Genomic DNA, 20,097 nt, shown 5'->3' with positions numbered 1-20,097 from the left:
ATAAATAAATAAAATCTTAAAAAAAAAATTTTAAGTAAACTTTACGCCCAATGTGGGGCTTGAATTTATGACCCTGAGATCAAGAGTTGCATGCTCTACTGACTGAGTCAGCCAGGCGCCCCAGAACGGTAAGTTTTAAATCCCCAAATTTTTGGAAATTGAGGACAGTATGTCCAAAAACTTCACAGATGAAAGAAGAAAACACAGTGGAAACTTTTTTAGTATTCTGAATTAAATATAATAAAAATATAACAAAATTTGTGAGATACAACTAAAATAGTGCTTAGAGGGCGCCTGGGTGGCTCAGTTGGTTAAGCGACTGCCTTCAGCTCAGGTCATGATCCTGGAGTCCTGGGATCGAGTCCCACATCAGGCTCCCTGCTCAGCGGGGAGTCTGCTTCTCCCTCTCACCCTCCTCCCTCTCATGCTCTCTGTCTCTCATTCTCTCTCTCAAATAAATAAATAAAATCTAAAAAAAAAAAAAAAAACAAAATAAAATAGTGCTTAGAAAATTTAGCACTTGGATCCCCTGAGTGGCTCAGTTGGCTAAGCATCCAACTCTTGATCTCAGCTTAGGTCTCGATCTCAGCTCAAGTCTTGATCTCAGGGCCATGAGTTCAAGCCCTGCGTTGGGCTCCATGCTGGGTATGGAGCCTACTTAAAAAAGAAAAAGAAAAAAGTAGCATTTATGGAGAGAGTGGCTTTTCCAGGGCTTAACTTCCTTCTCAAAACAGTTTAATGAGCCACGTGGTACCAGTTAACATATATCAAGAATAGCCACTGTTCTCTGCACCCTCTGCCCCCCTTTCTTTCTTTCTCTTGCTTGTTTTGGAAAGCACTGATAGCCTTTTGACTCTCTGTGTAGCATATGTGACAGATCCTACTGTGCTTCCATCTGTTCTATTTCAATATAACTGCAGGGATAGAGAAATATTCGAGGGCTCAAAAAACAATATGCTGGTAGGTTCCATTTCATTTGTAAATACAATGGGGAAAGGAAAACAAAGAAAAATTCTGACTTATCTTTTAATTCCATGAATAAAGAAATGCTTAGGTTATAATTTTACAATTGAAACAGGATTATACTATGTGTTTTGAGGACTTGGCTCACAGAAGGGGCTGGGATGTGGAAGCAGGAAAGAATATTGGAAAGGTGTTCCAATTCCCAACCTCAGAAGAAAGTTGGTCCTGGTTGGAAACAGGACACAGGTCATGAAGAGTTAAAGGACAAGTTGAAAGAACTCTTCCCCCAGAATGAACAAACTAACAGAAAATGTTAAAGTTACTTTCTATACTGGAAACTGTCATTCCTCAGCAGGCTTTGGATGCTTCCAGATCTAAATTGTGTATAACAAATTCCTTCCTGATTTCTCTTTAAAGGAAATTATCTTGAAATAAGATCAGTCTGGGTCATCTGGTGGGATCTTCTTCTGTTAGAGAAAAAGAAAGAAAAATGCCATTCCAACGTTAAAAAATTTAACTTTCATTTTATAACATGTTATGTTATAAAAGCACGAGACCATGTTTATTTTTCAAGCGCAATACCGACATCTAGTGGACAAAATGCTTCAATAATTTACCAAGTAGATAAACATTTTCTATTTCTGTCATAAAGAAAAAATATGCTTCCAAAAATCTGTCCCTCAGTACATGTTTTCTTAATATGTATAAATACATGTCAGTGGCCACTGATAGAGGAAGTTTCCCACACTTACTCTAAAATGGCTCTCCGTGATTTGTGTGAGTAGGGCCTTGGGCCCCATAGATATTAGGTAATCCTAGGCATCCACAAAACTTAGCATGAGAACAAGATCTGTTCCTAGCCACCTTTCTTCCCTCCATCAGAACTCTGAGGAGGTGTTCTGATGATAGCCACACTTAAGGGAGGCTCTGATCTACCCCTTAAAGGTACTAGGAGATAACAGAGAAATAATATCTCTTAGAGACCAGGGTTGGAGTCTGGTTAGCGTCCAGCATGGGAGAAGATTATTAAAGTCAGATTTCTAGGTAAGATGTGTGCCTGCAGAAGAGGAGCTTCTTCATCCTATATATATATTTTTTTACAGCTTTTTTTTTTTAAGATTTTATTTATTTATTTGAGAGAGAGAGAATGAGAGAGAGCACATGAGAGGGGGGAGGGTCAGAGGGAGAAGCAGACGCCCTGCCGAGCAGGGAGCCCGATGCGGGACTCGATCCAGGGACTCCAGGATCATGACCTGAGCCGAAGGCAGTCGCTTAACCAACTGAGCCACCCAGGCGCCCCATCCTATATTTTAATATACTAAGCTAGATCACATATAACCAAGTAGCCAACTAAATAAAGCCATGGATAAACTCTAAATTTCAGGTTTAATCTGGCTAAGAAGTCTTAAGAGAACTGCCCTGCCCTGGGCTAGAAGACATGATTGGTTCTAATGTATAAGGGGAGACCCGAGCCTGATGACTAAAGAAAGCTCCCACTTGTTCAGTGTCTACAGAAGCAAGGCATGATGCTAAGATTTTATATACATTAACTCATATCGTGTCTCCTACACACAATCCTGGTGTAGGCATTATTAAATCTATCTTTATAGATAAGAAAAATGAGGCTCCAAACAAGTTACATAACTTAAGTAGCAGATTCAGAGAGCAAATCTCAGTGATTTCAATTCTAAAGTCCATTATCTCTTCAGGATATATATTGCCTCCTGCCATAAAAGTGGAAGGAAAAGAAAATGGAAGCCATTCTTCATTAGTGTCTAGGTCACTGATGAAGCACTTTTACTATTATCCTAAAACGGAAAAATAACACATTTCCTCCCCTGCTTTGTACTATCAAATTTGGTATACTGTATATTTTTACAACTTCAAGAGGAGAAATTTGCAATGATGCTGCTTCATTAGATCTTTAAAAATATCATAAAATTTGATTTATATTAGCAGAGAGGTGAGAGCATGTTTACTAGACCAATTGCTTAGATATGAACCCTGGCTCACCTATTTATCTGCTGCACAAACTTGAACAAGATACTTAACTCCTCTGGGCATCAGTTTCCTCATTTGCAAATGGGATTATAGTATCAATTTCTGTCTACGAAATAAGAGGCTGTTGTGAGGATTGAGTAGAGTGCTTAGAGCAGTGACTGGCACCGAACAAAGGCTCAGTATCATCCTTATCGTTGGAATGGTTTCTATTAATATGTTAAAAAGTGACAAGTTATTGAATTTCTTTATTTTTAAACACTTTATTGAGGTGTAATTCACATAACATAAAATTCACCTATTTTAACAGTACAATTTAATGATTTTTAGTAAATGTACTGACCAGTGCAACAAACACAATTCAGTTCTAGGATATTTCCATCACCCTAAAAAGTTCCCTTGTGTCCATTTATAGTGAATCCCCACTGCCATCCCCAGCCCTAAACAATCACAGATCTGCTTATTGTCTCTATAAAGTTGCCTTTTCTAACCATTTCATGTAAATGGAATCATACAATATATAGTCTCTCTGTTGTATATATTAGTAGCTAGTTCCTTTTAACTGCTGAATAGGATTCCATTGTATGGATATGAACATTGTATTTACCCATTCACCTGCTGATCAACGTTTGATTTGTTTCCACTTGTTGGCTATTCTGAATGACGACGCCACTATGAACATTCACATGCTAGTCTTTGTGTGGACAGATGCCTTCTGTTCTCTTTGGCAATCACTAGGAGTAGAATTATTGGATCATACGGTAAATCTGTTTAATTTTTTAAGTAACTGCCAAACTGTCTTCCAAAGGGGCTGCACCATTTTACATTCCACCAGCAATGTGTGGATTCCCCTTTCTCCACAACCTCACTAACACTTGGTACGGGCTGTCTTTTTCATAGCCATTCTAGTTAGCATGTAGTAGTATCTCGCTGTGGTTTTAATTTACATTTCCCTAATGGTTCATGATGTTGAACACCTTTTCGTGAGTGTATTAGTCATTTGTATAAATCCTTTAGTGAAATATCTACTCTTCTATTCATTTTTTAATTGAGTTGTTTGGCCTCTTTTTAGTGATTGCTAGAGTCAATATGGGATATTTCTCCATTTATTTAGATCTTTAATTTTTCTCTGAAACATTCTGTAGTGTTTAGTGTACAAGACTTGCATTTCTTTTGTTAATTTTTCCTAAATATTTTTATTCTTTTTGAAGTCCTAGTATATGGCATCATTCACTTTTAGATGTTCATTGTTAATATGTAGAAATACATTTGATTTTTGTATATTGATCTTATATCCTATAACCATAATAGATTCATTATTAGTTCTAATAATGCTTTTTGTGGATTTGTTAAGGTTTTCTATGTATAAGGTTATATCATTTACAAATAAAGACAGTTTATTTCTTCACTTCCAATCCGACTGACATTTATTTATTTATTTTTTGTTGTTGTTGCCTGATTGCAGTGACTAGAATCTCCAGTTAAATCTTGAACAGAAGTGGTGAGAAAAGATATCCTTGTCTTATTCCCTATCTTACTGGGGAACATAATCAACCTTTCACCATTAGGTATGTTAGGTGTAGGTTTTTTGTAGACTCTTGTTATCAGATCATTCTCTTTTTTTTAGTTAGTTGAGAGTATGTTTTTGTTGGTTTTTAAAAATTCATAGTGGATTCTGGATTTTGCCAAATGCCTTTGCTATGTTTACTGAAATAATCACAATTTCCCCCTTTATTCTATTAGTATGATGTGTTACATTGATTGGTTTTTGGATGTTAAACCAACCTTACATTCCTGGGATAAACTCAGTTGGCCATGGTGCTAGATTTGGTTTGCTAATATTTGGTTGTGAATTTTTTTGTCTACCTTCATGACAGATATTGGTCTGTACTGTACTTGTTATGTCTTTATCTGACTCTGGTATCAAGGTTATGCCAGACTCAGAATGAAAGGGAAATATCCACCCCCCCACCCCCTTCCATTTTTTAGAAGAGTTTGTGAAGGATTGGTATTAATTCTTCTTTAAATGTTTGATAGAGGGGCACCTAGCTAGCTCAGTCAGAAGAGCCTGTGACTCTTGATCTCAGGGTCGTGAGTTCGAGTCCCACATCAGGTAGAGACTACTTAAAAAAAAAACAACTTAAAAAAACATGTTTAATAGAATTTCCCAGTGAAAGCATTTGGACAGGTTTTTCTTTGTGGGAGGTTGTGGTTTTTTTGTTTTTGTTTCTATTTTTTGTTTTTTGTTTTTACTAATTCAATCTCTTTACCTGTTACAGATCTATTCAGATTTTCTGTCTCTTCTTTTAAAAAAATTTTTTTATTAAAAATAAATAAATAAATATTTTATTTTTTACTATTTATTTGAGAGAGAGGGGGCATGTGCACGAGCAGGGGGGAGGGACAGATAGAGAGGGAGAAGCAGACTCCCTGCTGAGCAGGGAGCTGGATTCAGGACCCTGAGATTACGACCTGAGCTGAAGGCAGACACTTAACCAGCTGAGCCACCCAGGCACCCCTTTCTGTCTCTTCTTGAGTCAGTTTTGGTAGTTGTGTCTTTCTAGGAATTTGTACATTTCACCTAGGTTATCTAATTTGTTACCATAATGCTTTCCATCATATTTGTGTATGATCCTTTTATCCCTGTAGTGTGAGTGGTTATGTTCCATCTTTCTCTACTGGTTTTAGTAATCTGTATCATCTCTATTTTTTCTTGGTCAGTCTAGCTAAAAGTTTGTCAATTTTGTTGATTTTCTAAAAGAATCAAATTTTAGGGCGCCTGGGTGGCTCAGTTGGTTAAGCGACTGCCTTCGGCTCAGGTCATGATCCTCGAGTCCCGGGATCGAGTCCCGCATCGGGCTCCCTGCTCGGCAGGGAGTCTGCTTCTCCCTCTGACCCTCCTCCCTCTCATGCTCTCTGTCTCTCATTCTCTCTCTCTCAAATAAATAAATAAAATCTTTAAAAAAAAAAAAGATTTAAAAGAATCAAATTTTAGTTTTATTGACTGTCTCTTTATTGTTGTTGTTTGTTTTCTTTCTCATTTATTTCTTCTCTAATCTTTATTATTTCCTTCCTTCTGCTTGGTTTGAGTTTGATTTACTCTTTTTTTTTTTTTTTTAGCTTGATTTACTCTTGTATTTCTAGATTTTTTAAGGAAGAAATTTGGGTTATTGATTTTGAGATTGTTCTTATTTTCTAATAGAGACATAGAGGTGTATAAATTTTCCTGAGCTTTAGGTGCATCTCATAAATTGTGATGTGTTGTTTGCCTTTTAATTCAGTTCGAAATACATTCTAATGTCTCTAGTGATTTTTTTTTTTTTACCTACGGGTTATTTAGAAACATTTAATTTTCAAATATTGTTGGGATTTTCCAAATGTCCTTCCATTATTGATTTCTAATTTAATTTTGTTGGGCTCAGAGAACATACTTTGTATGATTTCAATCCTTACAAATATACTGAGACTTATTTTATAGCCTTGTATATGGTAGCTTAAAGAATACTCCCCATATGCTTAAAAAGACTGTATATTTTACTTTAGTTTGGTGGAAATCTTTAGGTTTCACATAGGTCAATTTGGTTAACAGTGTTTAAGACTTCTATAACTTCTGATTTTCTGTCTAGTTATTATTTTAGTTTTTGAGAGTAGTACATTAGAATCTCCAGTTATTATTGTTGAATTATATTTCTCCCCTCAATTCTCTCAGGTTTTGCTTCATATATTTGAAGGTCTATTCTTAGATGTATATATGTTTTTAATTGTTTATCTTCCTGATGGACTGATCATGTTATCATTATAATGTCCCTTTTCTCCATAGTAACAATTTGTTTGGTCTTAAAGTCTATTTCATCTGATATTATAACTATTCTATCTCTCTTACAGTTACTTTTTTTTTTTTTAAGATTTTATTTATTTATTTATTTGACAGAGAGAGACACAGTGAGAGAAGGAACACAAGCAGGGGGAGTGGGAGAGGGAGAAGCAGGCTTCCCGCCGAGCAGGGAGCCCGATGTGGGGCTTGATCCCAGGACCCTGGGATCATGACCTGAGCCGAAGGCAGACGCTTAACGACTGAGCCACCCAGGCGCCCTCTTACAGTTACTTTTTGCATCATTTTACTTTCAACCTATTTGTATCTATTTGTATCTATGAAAGCGTGTCTCTTATAGACAGCATATAGTTGGATCCTATTTACTTATATCTCTGCCTTTTAATTGGAGTGCTTAATCCATTTAGATTTAATATAATTACTTTTGTGGTTAGATTTATGCCTACCATTTTTCTATTTGTTTTCTTTTTTTAATTAACTAACTTTTAATATGTTCTCTTTATGTCTCATGTCATTGTTGTTCCTCTGTTCCAACTTTATTGTTTTATATGCATTAAACAAACATTCCTTGGTATACCATTTTAATTCCTTTGTTCACTTTTAAGCTATTTTTTGAGCTGTCTTCTTACTGGTTCCTCTAGGAATTATGGTATGTACCTTTATCATAATTTACTTCAGGTTTATACTGACCAATTCTGGTAAATATAGCAAACTTGCGGGTGCCTGGGTGGCTCAGTCAGTTAAGCGACTGCCTTCAGCTCAGGTCATGATCCCAGGGTCCTGGGATCGAGTCCCACATCAGGCTCCTTGCTCTGCGGGGAGCCTGCTTCTCCCTCTCCAACTCCCCCTGCTTGTGTTCCCTCTCTCGCTGTCTCTCTCTCTGTCAAATAAATAAATAAAAATCTTAAAAAAAAAAAAATATATATATATATATAGCAAACTTGCTCTGATATACTTCCATTTTCTCCCTCCTCTTATAATGACGGGACAGATTGAGATTGATAATCTCAAAGGTCCCAAATATTTTAAGGAGATAGAAAGTAAAAAAATGAAAAGAAATGCTGTCTTCCAGGAAAGGGATACACATGCACAAAGGCATGAATCAAGAAAGAGCCTGTTTAGTAGCATAGAATGCAATAGGGAAATGAGAGGTGAAGTAACAAGGGCCAGATCATGGAAGGCCTTGTATACCATACTAAATCAATGGGAAAGGGGATTGGTGGGGCACAATTTATCTTAAAGTATACAGAGACCTGGTCACATGTGCATTTCAGTTAGAGCACTCTAACAGAAATTAGGGGGTCAATTTCAGAGAGGAACCATTGGACAAATCAGAGCTCTCTCAGGATCCTTCCAGTGTGTTTTTCTTGATTTCCCAATGTACTTCTGTGAATCCTTACATGGGGTCAGGAGTCAGACCCTTTAGCCTATATACATTCTATCTTTAGCTTGTAAAGCTCCAAAGTGATAAACTCCAACTGCTGGGGACTCACTGTGTGTAAAGTTATGCAAGGCAATGTTCAATTATTCAGAAGTCATCTACTGAGTTTGCATATAATTAGATAACATGGTATCTCTGTCTCCTTCCTTCTTCCTGCCTTAATCTCATTTACTGGTTGATTAGCTCCTTCATATTATATATGAAGAAAAAGAAAAAGCCAAGGTAAGCATGCTTTCCTTTTTTATAGTTTGAGTAAAAAGTGGAGAAGTCAGAGTTTTAAACTAAGAGTTCAAATGAAATTTGTGGCTATCAGTGTATTGTTACTAACCCTTACCCTAGCTTCTAGAGTAGATTATTTTTTTCCCTTTTCAATGCTCATTAGCTTTCTTGTCACCAGAACAGTCACTCTCAAAAAATACTAATAATTTTAATTAATAATGTGCTTAATTTTCAATTAATAAGGCATAAATTTACTTTTGTTTTAATAGGTTTATTTCATATGAAACTATTTGAAGATCCTCAAAACCCCCACCCCAGGGGTAATTTTGAATAAAATTTAAACAGGCAGGAAATAGTAAGTAACTGATAGTAACACTACCCAAAAGTGCCAATTGAACTGATATATCTTGAAGGTAAATATCCAAGATATTCTCTCTCTGTTTTTTGTTTGTTTGTTTAAGTAGGCTCCATGCCCAATGTAGGGCTTGAACTCATGACCCTGAGATCAAGTGTTGCAGGATCTACCGACTGAGCCAGACAGGCATCCCCAAGATATTCTCTCTCTGAATGAATGATATTGACAGTCTACCCATCAAACTTGAAAATGACATGCAACTAGAAGGAATGCTAATATACTGGTTGGCAGTCTAGGGATCCAAACAGATTAAGAAGGCTAAAATAATAAGGCAAAATAAGAGAAGTAAAATTTAACACACATGGGGCGCCTGGGTGGCTCAGTTGGTTAAATGACTGCCTTCGGCTCAGGTCATGATCCTGGAGACCCAGGATCGAGTCCCGCATCGGGCTCCCTCCTCAGCAGGGAGTCTGCTTTTCCCTCTGACCCTCCCCCCTCTCATGTGCTCTCTCTCTCTCATTCTCTCTCTCAAATAAATAAATAAAATCTATAAAAAAATAAAATAAAATAAAATAAAATAAAATTTAACACACATGAACATTGTGCCAGTTATGAATGAGTTTGACTTTATATAATAGAAAGTCTAAATTTATAATAGTTTAACCAAATATGCAATATTCCTAAGAAGGAAGTGTGATAGTACCCCAAACTCCTCAGACAATGCCTGGATGGTGGTGTTCCCACTGTAGGATTCTCAAACTGAGTTGTGCTCTTAGAAGGTCTGTAGAATGGGCGCCTGGGTGGCTCAGATGGTTGGGCGTCTGCCTTCGGCTCGGGTCATGATCCCAGGGTCCCGGGATCGAGTCCCGCATCGGGCTCCCTGCTCCTTGGGAGCCTGCTTCTCCCTCTGCCTCTCTCTCTCTCTCTGTCATGAATAAATAAATAAAATCTTAAAAAAAAAAAAAAGAAGGTCTGTAGAATGGTGAAAGGACTCAAATCCATGTCTGTGGAAAATACTTGAAGAAAGTTGGTGTTTATTCTGGAGAACAACAACAAAAAAGATGTTTAAAGTACCATCTTAGGGGCGCCTGGGTGGCTCAGTTGGTTAAGCGACTGCCTTTGGCTCAGGTCATGATCCCAGGGTCCTGGGATCGAGCCCCGTGTCAGGCTCCCTGCTCAGCGGAGAGCCTGCTTCTCCCTCTCCCTCTGCTTGCTGCTCTGCCTACTTGTGCTCTCTCTGTGTGTGTCAAATAAATAAATAAAATCTTAAAAAATAAATAAATAAATAAATAAAGTGCCATCTTAGGAAAGGAGAATCAGATTTTAACTGTACTACTCCAGATGGCAAAAATAAGACCAATTGGTAGACATGGCAGAGAGGCAGATTTCAGTTCAAATTGAGTTTTTAACATTAGAACACCCCAGAAATAAAATACGCTATTCAAGGAGATAACAAATTTCTAGTAATAACAAAAATAATGGCAATAACCTCCTGAGGGTTTACAATGTCCCAGGCACTACTGTGCTTTACAAGAATTAACTTATTTTATCCTTAGAATTACTCTAGAAGAAACTATCATTATCCTTGTTTCACAGATAAGGAACTCAATTTATTTGCCCAATGCCAGACAGCTAGAAAGTGGAAAATTTGAATCCACGGAGTCTGACTCCAAAGCTAGAATCCTGACTACTCTGTGTTCAAGCGGAAGCTTGTTGAGTAACGGTAGGGGTGATGTAGGGTGAAGGGTGTCATATGTGGGTCAGAGCCTGGCTTGGGGGAGGTAACTTACATGAGACTAATAGCTACATTTATTGGACATTTGTCAGGCACTGGACTAAAAATTTCAAAAACGTTAAAAGAGATAATCCAGCAAAGCTTGCAGCACAGTGGTTAGTACATCATAAATACTCAATTACTATTGTCTGTCATGACCACTTTCAATCCTCTTATATTAGCTGAATATTATTATACCTATTTTGCTAACAGAGAAAGTGATGACTTGAGAGAGGAAGTAAATTATCCAACGTCAGAGAGCAGTAACAGCTAAAGCCAGCATGTGAATCATCTGCATGATATTACAGCCCTATCCTTTCCCCTAAGCCATGTTTCACCAGAGTACCCACACTTGCAACCTGGAAGTTTGCTCCTGGTTCTGTGAAACCAGTAAGCAAATAAGTTTAACAACAACAACAACAACAAAACCTATGCAAACCTATAGAAATCTTACAAATTAATAGACCATTAGCTATCTGAAATTAAACCTTAAATAGTATAACAAGTATACACCGGAAGTGCAATAAAACAAGATTGGTTATTTTTTAAAAATCTTCAAACCCACTTATTTACCAGCTAAAGATAATTTTCCTGGCTCTTCTCTCTACAAATTCCACCCAGAAATTCCCATATGCCAATAAATGAAGAGAAGCTGCAAATTAGAATAGTGATCATGAGCTGAAGGCAAATGGCCCTTAAAGATCAGAGCTGAATATAAGCTAGGGTCTAAAAGCCCTTGAAGAAACAGGAGTTGAGACTGCCACCACAGACAAAGACTATGCAGAGAGGACTGTAAATGATGTCACTGCATAAAGCTGGCAGCAGGACAAACTGCTCTGCCTTCAAAACAGGGAGAAGAAAAACTCCACCCATTGGTGTGTGTAGACACACACATGGACACACACTAACAGGGTGGGCCATGCATAGAAAAGGAGCCACCAAGAGAAATTGGAACCCAGAGCCTCTGCAGGGAGTGGTTGTGGTAAAAATTCATGTTGTCTTCAAGGTGACAAATTAAAAATCCCCAAATTAAAAAATGTACATAGAACCAGTAAAATCCATAGGGCCCTAGCAGAACCAAATCAGAAATGACCTGATAAGGATATCTTCATAATCCAGAACACATAAAATTCACACAATAAATAACTCTGAGGATGAATTCACAGTCAAAAATTAGAAAGAAAACAATATCTATGAGAAAGAATCACCAGCCAGACACCAAGATGACCAGGCAAAATGAAAGTCTAGTTATTATCTTTTCAAAGGAAATAGTTAAAAGTCTAAGGGGGCAAAATACATTATGAAAAAGAATAGAGAAGAAACAAGAGATATGAAAAAAAAAATCCAGAAGGTGGTACACAGGAAAAAAATCTACAAAAGAGAACTTGAGAAATATGAAAAATAGAATGAGAAGCTCCAATATGTGTCTAGTAAAAACTTCAGGAGGAGAAAGTGGAGAATAGGAGAGAAGCAATATTCAGAAAGATGATGTGCAGAAATTTCTTAGACATGAATCCTAAGAATGGAAAATTCCAATGAATCTTAATTAGGATAAATACATGCAGATCAACACTAAGTCACACAGAAGTTAAACTGTAGAAATCAAAGATAATGAGAAAATTTTAAAAACTCTTGAGAATGAGAGGTAAGGAGGGCAGGAGTATGGAAACAGATTACTGAAAAAAGAATAAAAATCAGACTGACATGGACTTCTCATCAGTAGGCTTTTTATTAGCAATTATAGGATCCAGGAAAAAAAAAAAGAAGTGTTAAGGAGAACAAAGCTCACCAAAGTTAGGTATATATCTTCTCAGGAGCTACAACCGTGAGACGTCAGAATCAGGGATGGCTATGAAATAGTTCCTGCTCTGTAACCTATCTCTAGACAGGAGAGTCTGAAGAGGGCACAGTGAGAATGAAGTTTCCATGTGGAGGAAAATGACTGGCAAAATAAAGTCATTATATCCCTGTGTTACTCTTTGAAACATTGTGGTAATTCTTTCTGCACAAGGCCAGACCCCTCTACAAAGTGTTATATCATGTTCAATAGAATGCAGGATCCCCCTACTGACCTTCCATTTATCAAAACACCTCTGATACCGCTCTCTCCCATCACCCGTTGATTAGAAACTTTACTGTATACCTTGGAACATTTCCTCTGCAACATTTCCTTTAGTTTTCCACAAAAATTCACCATGAAATAGAAACACCCATACTGGTTTTTCTGATGATAAAAGCAAAAGACACTCATTGTGGGGGAGAAAAGGGTGAAAGAAATCAGAAATGTACAGAGGAGTCAACTTGGAATACATCACAAACTCAAATATACAAAAATACAGCATCCTTGGGCGCCTGGGTGGCTCAGATGGTTAAGCGTCTGCCTTCGGCTCGGGTCATGATCTCAGGGTCCTGGGATCGAGTCCCGCATCGGGCTTCCTGCTCCTTGGGAGCCTGCTTCTCCCTCTGCCTCTCTCTCTCTGTCTCTGTCTCTCATGAATAAATAAATAAAATCTTTAAAAAAAAAAAAATACAGCATCCTTGTTTTCTGTAACTTCTGCTTGATCTCTCATTCTGCAGATAGAGGGTGGAAGTCAGGTAGAAATGCAAAACTGCCAAGTAAAGCCACCTCAGTTTCTTCTTGTTTCAACACCTCAGTTCAGATAAGTGTACTTGGGCAGACCTCTGGAACCCATTTCTGACCCTCCAGACGTTGACTCTCTCAAAGGGTTTTCACCTCTATGTTCACTTATTCATGCTCAATCTTACTTTTTAAAAAATTTTTTATTGTTATGTTAATCACCATACATTACATCATTAGTTTTTGATGTAGTGTTCCATGATTCATTGTTTGTGCATAACACCCAGTGCTCCATGCAGAATGTGCCCTCTTTAATACCCACCACCAGGCTAACCCATCCTCCCACCCCCTCCCCTCTAGAACCCTCAGTTTGTTTTTCAGAGTCCATCGCCTCTCATGGTTCGTCTCCCCCTCCAAATTCCCCCCCTTCATTCTTCCCCTCCTGCTATCTTTTTTTTTTTTTCTTAACATATATTGTATTATTTGTTTCAGAGGTACAGATCTGTGATTCAACAGTCTTGCACAATTCACAGCGCTCACCATAGCACATACCCTCCCCAATGTCTATCACTCAGCCAGCCCATCCCTCCCACCCCACCCCCCCAACTCCAGCAACCATCAGTTTGTTTCCTGAGATTAAGAATTCCTCCTATCAGTGAGGTCATATGACACATGTCTTTCTCTGTCAATCTTACTATCTTTGGTGAGGGTCCTACTCCTTACAAATCAAGGACACTGGGGGACTAAGGATATTTTCACACATGCAAAGACTTAAAAAAACAAAGTGAAACAAAACTTCTTTGCTTCTTCTCATAGGAAGTTACTAGAGAATGTGCTCCTCTAAAACAAAAGTATAAGCAAAAATGAAAATGACTTACAGCACAGGAAACAGGTCTACAATAGGCAAGGGGTGAAAGAAGTCACCAGGATGATAGTAAATGGAGACTCCAGGATGACAGTTTTCACCAGACCTAACAGCAAACCAGTTCAGATTGGAGTAGATCACAGGTGCCATGCCAGACTTTTTTGGAAGATAAAGCCAAATATTTGATGCATTGGAGCCTCTTGAGATTCAGACCATTGTCAAAGAGTTTGGGGCTGAATTAGTGATAAGTAAACAGAAACTAAGGGCGCCTAGGTGGCTCAGTTGGTTAAGCGACTGCCTTCGGCTCAGGTCATGATCCTGGAGTCCCTGGATCGAGTCCCACATCGGGCTCCCTGCTCAGCAGGGAATCTGCTTCTCCCTCTGACCCTCCCCCCTCTCATGTGCTCTCTCTCTCTCATTCTCTCTCTCAAATAAATAAATAAAATCTTAAAAAAAAAATAATAGTTAAAAAAAAAAGTAAATAGAAACTAAACCAATGAAAAAACATGACAATTATTAACTCTGGGAAAAAATAAAGATGTGTTCAGGAAAAGAAGATGGTAATGGTATACTACTTGCCTTGGCTAGTATTTGTGTAGTCATAATTATGTAAACCCTTAAGATTAATGTAATCAGGGGACCTGGGTGGCTCAGTTTGTTAAGCATCTGCCTTCAGCTCAGGTCATGATCCCAGGGGTCCTTGAACCCCGAGTCAGGCTCCCTGCTCAGCAGGGAGTCTGCTTCTCTGTCTCCCTCTGCCTCTCCCCTCTGTTCCTGTGCTCTCTCTTTCTCTCTCAAATAAATAAGTAAAATCTTAAAAAAAAAAAAAATCAATGTAACCAAAATTCTGATAGAACAATTTTTGGAGGATGGGGGATAAGGGAGGATGGAAGGAAGGGAAGGGTGAATGCCTGTGTGGTGGGTAAAGGGAGAACAAAGAAAGTTAGGTCCCCATCTTCCACAGTAAGAAACTAATAAATAGTTTATAAAACCAAAAAATTGAGAAATAACAATTAAGCATGTTATTTAGAGACATGGCAGTAAACATCAAAATAAATAGCCTTTGTAAGAGATGAAAATAGTTGCCTCTGAAAAGTGCATAATGGGTAGAAGGAGGCCAAGGCACTGCTATTTTTCTTAATAAAACTTGATGAATTATTTGACTCTTTAAACAAAATGCATGTATACTGTTGATAAAAACAAATAACTTTACTAAAGTTTCCTATTTTTTTGGGTTTATAAAACATTTCCACCTGTTCATTCTTGTAGAATTTTATGAACAGATTTTTCATACTAGATACACATTGAGTTTTTTTGGATTATACTAAATCCTTCAAGTAATCCATCCCTAGAAGCAGTTCAACAGAGATAGAATTGCTTCATGTACAGGTTTGAAGTCATGATTGTAAATATTCATACTGCCAGGCAGACTTAATCCTAAGTAGATCCTGAACATGAGGCATACTAGTTTTGATTAAGGGTGGAAATAAAGTGGGGTATCTTTTCCCAACTTCTCAGTATTTCCAAAACAACAACAAAACACTCAAAGAAGAGAGAATGGTGGGACTATCAACATAGAGGGTTTGTGTTCCTTAAGAATACACATCACCAGGGGTGCCTGGGTGGCTCAGTCGTTAAGCATCTGCCTTCGGCTCAGGTCATGAGCCCAGGGTCCTGGAATCGAGCTCCGCATCGGGCTCCCTACTCCATGGGAGGCCTGCTTCTCCCTCTCCCACTCCCTCTGCTTGTGCTCTTTCTCTCACTGTCTCTCTGTCAAATAAATAAATAAAATAAAATCTTAAAAAAAAAAAGAATATGCATCACCATTTCAAACTTAACACTAAGAGCTCCTGTTTTTCCTACACTTAAAGAATAGCAACCTGCCACTGAATTTAGCAGATACCCATACACACGCACATGCAGGCTGATACACTTATACATATGCATGCTGGTAGTATGAATAACTTTAAATTTTGATATAATTACAAATTTACAAAACACTTGCAAGAATAGCATAAGGAACTCCCATATACCCAGCAGACTCACAAACTGTTTAAATTTTGCACCACTTATCATTCTCTGACAATATTTAATTCATTGATTTGTTTGTACATATACATGCACGCATATATATGTATATATTTTCTTTCTGAACCATTTAAAATTGTTACCAGATTAGAAGTCAACTGTGCCCTTTACCCCCTAAACACTTTTGTGTGTATTTTCTTTTTGAAAGGTTTATTTATTTACCTTACAGAGACAGAATGAGCGTGAGGGGGGGAGGGGCAATGGGAGAGGGAGACAAAATCCTCAGACTCCCCAACAAGCCCACAGCCCAATGCAGGGCTCAATCCCAGGACCCTGAGATCAGGACCTGAGCCCAAACTGAGTCTGCCACTCAATGGACTGAGCCACCCAGGGGCCCCTTTTGTGTGTATTTTCTAAGAACAAGGACATTCTCTTACATAACCAGTACATGACCTACATCAGAAAGTTTAACATGGGGGCCCCTGGGTCATTTGGGCCTCCGACTCTTAATTTCAGCTCAGGTCATGATCTCAGGGTTGTGGTCGTGGAATCAAGCCCTGGGCCAGCTCTGCACTGAGTGTGGAGTCTGCCTGAGACTCTCTCTCTCCCTATCTCTCTGCCCCTTCTCCTGCTCTCTCTCTAACTAAATAAACTAAATCTTAAAAAAAAGAAGTTTAACATTGATATTATACTATGATCTAATCTGAGGTCCATATTGTCCAAATTAATGTTCTTCATAGCTATTTCTTTTTCCTTGTCCACAGTCTAACCCAGGATACCATGCTGTATTTAGTTGTGATGATTCTTTGGTCTCTTTTAATCTAGAACAGTTCCTCAGTGTTGAGAATATAGACCAGATATTTTGTAGAATGTCATTCAACCTGAATGTCTGCTGTTTCATCATAATGAAATTCAGGTTATGCATTTTTGGCAAGAATGACACAAAAGTGATGCTATATCCTTCAGAGAGCATCATATCAATTAACACATGATGTCAGATTGTCCCAATATTGCTAATGCTAACTTTACTCACTAAGTGAAAGTAGTGGCCAAGACATTATCTCATTGTAAAGTTAATATTCTTCTCTATGCAAATATTAAGTAATTTGTGGGAAAGTATTTGGATACTATGTGAACATACCGTCATATTTTCAACTACTGGTTCAAACATCCACTTACTGATGTCCCACTTCAGCATTTCTTCTACACTTTTAGTTACCATTCTATTGTAAATGAAAGCTTCCCTTTTTTTAAAAAAAGATTTTATTTATTTATTTGAGAGAATGAGAGAGAGCACATGAGAGGGGGGAGGGTCAGAGGGAGAAACAGACTCCCTGCAGAGCAGGGAGCCCAATGCGGGACTCAATCCAGGGACTCCAGGATCATGACCTGAGCCGAAGGCAGTCGCTTAACCAACTGAGCCACCCAGGCGCCCCGAAAGCTTCCCTTTTTCTTAATTAATTAATCAATTAATTCCTTCATATCATCATGGACTCTTGGAATCTTGTTTTATTCAATGGATTATACTCCATTTCTATCATTTACTTGCATGCTCAAATTGTAAATGTAAAAAGCTAAATTTAGGTAGTGAGAAAAACTTTAGGTTAGATCCTTTGTACCTTTGACACACTCTAATCATTCTCTGAGCACTTCTCTATTCTCTGGCACAAAATATTGGTATGCTCATTTTGCTCTTTCCCTATCTTAAGGGAAAAATAAAGGAACCAATTCTGGGTGCTAGATTTGCTTACTGCTATTGATGTGTCATTGTTTCTAGGCCCCCTCAACAGAAAAAGCTAGAAAAAATATGTATATATATTTATGTTTATGTACATATATATGCTCCCTCCCCCTTGCCATATTTGTAATTTCCTTCTTCAACAGTGAGAAAACTGGTTCCATTATCCTCAAAATATTTATTTGCATAGAGATGCACTTTTAGGATTGTTAACCCACGCTACTGTGAAAAGCAAACCTAGCAAGTGAAGATGATTTTTTACCTAATTATTTTTTTGGTTTTTAGGTAAAATTTACATACAGTGAAATACATGAATCTTGAGTATTATTTGACAACTGTATAAACCAATTTAACCCACCCCTAAGAGTATTTCCATGATCCTAAAAATTTCTCTCATGCTTCTTTCCAGTGAATCCCTATCCCAATACCATCCAAGAGCAACTTCTGTACTGATTTTTTTACCATAGATTAGTTTTGCCTGTTCTAGAACCACATGTAAATGAATCATACATTATGTACTATTTTGGTTCTGGCTTCTTTCACTCAGTGTAATATTTTTGAGATTACAGGCAAGTGGAGACAAATGCTTTCTGCTTCTGTTAGAATGGTCATGTGGTTTTTATTCTTTATTCTGTTAGAGTGGTGAATTACACTGAAGAACTTTTAAATGTCAATTCAACCTTACATCCTTGAGATAAGGACTATTTGATCACATTGTATTGTCCTTTCTATATACTGCTGAATTTAATTTGCTAACATTTTGTAAAGGTTTTTTTTCTTCTACGTTTATAAAAAATATTGGTGGGTAATTTTTCCTTTCTTCCTTCCTTACATTCTTCCCTCCTTTCCTTCTTTTTTCTTTTTCCTTTTTATTTTATTTTTTTAAAGATTTATTTATTTTTTAGAGAGAGAGAGCAGGGGGGAGGGGCAGAGGAAGAGGGAGAGAGAGAATCTCAAGTAGACTCCCCGTTGAGCATTGAGCAGGGCTCAGTTCCATAACCCTGAGATCACAATCCCAGCGAAACCAAGAGTCGGGCACTCAACTGACTGAGCCACCCAGGTGCCCCTTCTTTTTTATTTTTGGTGCTGTCTTTTGCAGGTTTGGTACTAGGGTACTGCTGGCTCATAAAAAAGAGTTGGGAAGTATTCCTTCTTATCTGATTTTTTGTAAGAATTCATCTAAGATTCGGTTATTTCTTCCTTAATGTATGTTGGTAGATATCATCAGTGAGACCATTGTGTCTGGAGTTTTCTTTGATAATTTTAAATAACAAATTAAATTTCTTTAACAGATACAGGACCACTCTGTTTCCTTTCATATTGGACTAGTTTTGTTAAGTTGTGTTGTATTTACAGGGAATTTCCTCTAAATTATCAAATTTTAAAAATGATAAAAGTTGTTTATAATATCCCCTTGTTATCCTATCAATGTCTATAGGATCTATACTGATAACTCCCCTGTCATTCTTGATATTGATAAACCTGTGTTCTCTCTCTTATTTCTTGATCCATCTACCTAGGCGCTATTGGTTTTGTTGGTCTTTTCTAAGTTTTATGTATTTAAGCAATTTCTACACACAACATGGGGCTCCAGTTCATGACCCAGACATCAACAGTCACATGCTCCTCTAACTGAGCCAGCCAGGCAACCCTGCTGATCTTTTCAAATAACCAACTTTTGACATTGTTATATACATATATATATAATGGTTTTATTTATTTTAAGATCTATTTAAGATTTTATTTATTTATTTGACAAAAAGAACACAAGCAGGGGGAGTGGGAGAGGGAGAAGCAGGCTTCCCGCGGAGCAGGGAGCCCGATGCAGGGCTCAATCCCAGGACCCTGGGATTATGACCTGAGCCAAAGGCAGACGCTTAATGACTGAGCAACCCAGGTGCCCTGACATTGTTATATTTTTTATTATTGGTCTTTTTTTTTCACTTATATCTGCTCTTCTCTTTATTATTTCCTTTCTTCTACTTAATTTTTATTAACTTTACTCTTTCCTTCAGCTTTTCTTGATTCAATATTGGGTCGTTGTTTTATTTTATTTATAAGATTTTATTTATTTATTCATGAGAGACAGAGAGAGAGACACAGAGGTAGAGGGAGGAGCAGGCTCTCCATGGTGCAGGGAGCCCAAAGCGGGGCTGGATCCCAGGACCCTGGGATCATGACCTGAGCCAAAGGCAGATGCTTAACCAACTGAGCCACTGAGGCACCATTTAGGTCATTGTTTTAGAACATTCTTCTTTTCTAATATGAATATTTAAAGCTATAAAATTCTCTCTAAACACTGCTTT

The 20,097-nt window shown here is 37.7% G+C and overlaps 1 long non-coding RNA gene across 2 annotated transcripts in view; it reads right to left on the bottom strand.

The window, feature by feature from the left end:
- The window catches only part of LOC123861680 (uncharacterized), a 96,031-nt gene that overhangs the window by 24,788 nt on the left and 51,146 nt on the right, over window positions 1-20,097 (bottom strand). Inside the window, exon 6 of one of the 2 annotated variants that reach the window (XR_010405214.1) lies at window positions 1,287-1,430. This is a non-coding gene — a long non-coding RNA (uncharacterized LOC123861680). Of the gene's footprint in view, window positions 1-381; window positions 1,431-20,097 lie in introns of those variants that run through there. The other variant, XR_010405213.1, reaches the window with a different exon arrangement.

This window comes from Mirounga angustirostris, unplaced genomic scaffold, assembly GCF_029215605.1.
Source record: "Mirounga angustirostris isolate CCGP_5_RB_7025 unplaced genomic scaffold, mMirAng1.0.hap1 SCAF_9, whole genome shotgun sequence".
In the NCBI taxonomy this organism is placed as follows: Eukaryota; Metazoa; Chordata; class Mammalia; order Carnivora; family Phocidae; genus Mirounga; species Mirounga angustirostris.
The sequence above is the reverse complement of the archived record's forward strand: the minus strand, read 5'-3'. Positions and strand labels throughout refer to the sequence as shown.